Raw genomic sequence first — 2,593 nt, forward strand, 5'->3', positions numbered from 1 at the left:
AGGAGGGATGGTGAGGCAAAGGATTGCAAGTTTGAGGCTAGCCTAGGTTACACAGTGAGATCTGTCTCAAAAGCCCCAAACAAACAACATTTGAATGGTGAACAGGATAAACAAACGACAGTACAATGAATCTGAGTGTTTTTAGCTAACCAGCAGCCTCAGCGCTTCACCAGCCTGCATTAAAAGAAAACAAATGCAGGTCGTAGTGCACCTTTTAGACCTCCTCAGTCAGTGTGTGAGGCTAAAGCTGGGGAGTCTGGGCTAAAAATATGAAAAGTATCTGAGTGGTTCCCTTTGCCAATTGACTTACAAGACTATAGATATACACGAGACCCAATTGACTTACAAGATTATAGATAATATACAAGACTTGTAGACACTGGAAATGGTGACAAGCAGCCACAGACAGCAGGAATAGTCTGAAATGACTTTAGGGCAATCAACAAACAGACTGGCAGACAGGGCTGGGGTGCCGCTCAGTGCCAGAGTATGTTCTTGGCATTGTTGATTTTCAGCACCTGAAAAAAAGAAAAAAGAGATCATCTGGGCATGGTGACTAACGTCTTTAACCCCAGCACTCAGGAGGATCCTATGAGTTGGAGGCTATCCTGGTCTACACATCGAGACCTGTCTCACAATAATAACAAGCTCCTGTTGGCTGCTTCCTGATCAGAAGTGTCTTTAAGGAACCTTCTAGAACAGATTCTATAATTCTACGTTTAGCAAAGGAAAACGGAAACCCTTCTTAGAATAACTTCTTTTTCTCTATTCCTTTAACAGGGGCTTTAGAAATGCTGGTTATTTCCTCTGTTAAATAAAGCTGGGTGATGGTGTCATACACCTTTAATCCCAACACTCAGGAGGCAGAGGTAGGCAAATCTCTTGAGATCAAGGCCAGCCTGGTCTGCAGAGCTAGTTCTAAGACAACTAAGGCTACACAGAAATACCCTGTCTCGAAAAATGAAACCAAACAAAAACCACACACACAAAATATTATTTTAAGAAGGCTTTTTACATATCTTGGGTAGGTTTTCTTCTCAGACACACATACAAATATGATAAGAACTTTTTATTCAATGCTAACAGGACAGTATCTGAGTAGTGATCAAAACTGGGATATTAAATTTGATCTATTACTCCTGTCAAGCCAGGTGGTATGGTACACATCACAGTTCCAGCACTTAGGAGCATAACTGTTGCGATTAAATATGTGAGCCACCCGCTCAGCTCTCATCTTTGTTTCGTTGTTTTGTTGTGTTGTTTTGAGACAGGGTCTCATGCATCCCAGGCTGGCCCAATGTGCAAAAGATGACCTTGAACTCTCGATTCTCCCGTCTCTACCTCCAAAGTGCTATATTATAAGCATAAAGTCCCAGCCCAGCTTTCCACAGTATTATGTGAGATACACTTCCTTGGTTCTTGCTATTTAAGGGTGTGTGTGAGCCCAGCTTCCTCTGAATGTCCTGCCCTGTTTCCCATGTATTTGGGAGAGCTCCAGGAAAGGGGGGTTGCTGCACATGATGAATAACTTTCCTTAAATAGGTCACTGATTCTTACAGGGAGCACTTCTCCCAGAGGGGGAGAAAGCTGGGCTGCCCTGAACAAAACAATGGGAGACAAGCAATAACGGTCCTGCGCTGACCTCAGCAAAAGGGAAAGGGAACCACATTGTGTTTGAAGGAGCTCTTCAGGGCGACCTTTGCTGCACTTGCTCTCTTTCCTTCTGTGGTGTGACCTCCTGCTTGCTTGTTTTTGTTTTTGTTTTTTTGTTGTTGTTGTTGTTGTTTTGTTTTGTTTTTTGTTTTTCGAGACAGGGTTTCGCTGTGGCTTTGGAGCTTGTCCTGCAACTAGCTCTGTAGACCAGGCTGGTCTCGAACTCATAGAGATCTGCCTGCCTCTGCCTACTGAGTGCTGGGATTAAAGATGTGTGCCACCATCGCCGACTTGCTTGCTTGTTTTGAAAGGCCCATTCTAGCTGGGCGGTGCTGGCGCATGCCTTTAATCCCAGCACTCGGGAGGCAGAGGCAGGCGATTTCTGTGAGTTCGAGACCAGCCTGGTCTACAGAGCTAGTTCCAGGACAGGCTCCAAAACCACAGAGAAACCCTGTCTCGAAAAAAAAAAAAAAAAAAAAAAAAAGAAAAAAAAGAAAGGCCCATTCTACTTCTTCATGTTATACCCAATGAAAAACACAGGAGATTGCTCTTTTTTCCCCTACTGGGTGATGTTTTGATTTTAGTTTCTTTTGGTTTGTTTGTTTTTGTTTTGCTTTTGGATTTTCGAGACATGATTTCCCTGTAGTTTTTGGTGCCTGTCCTGGAACTAGCTCTTGTAGATCAGGCTGGCCTCAAACTCACAGAGATTCGCCTGCCTCTCCCTTCCTAGTGCTGGAATTAAAGGCGTGTGCCACCACCGCCCAGCTGATTTTAGTTTCTAAATTGGCTTCATTTTTTAGATTTATTTTAAGCTTTTGTGGTGTGTGGGTGGGTGTGTGATTGTGGGTGTGCGTGTGTGTGCACATGAGAAGGTGTTCTTGGAGGTCAGAAGCATCAGATCCTTGAAGCTGGACTCACAAATGCTTATGAGCTGCCTGAT

The sequence above is a fragment of the Microtus ochrogaster genome, chromosome 18 (assembly GCF_000317375.1).
Source record: "Microtus ochrogaster isolate Prairie Vole_2 chromosome 18, MicOch1.0, whole genome shotgun sequence".
In the NCBI taxonomy this organism is placed as follows: domain Eukaryota; kingdom Metazoa; phylum Chordata; class Mammalia; order Rodentia; family Cricetidae; genus Microtus; species Microtus ochrogaster.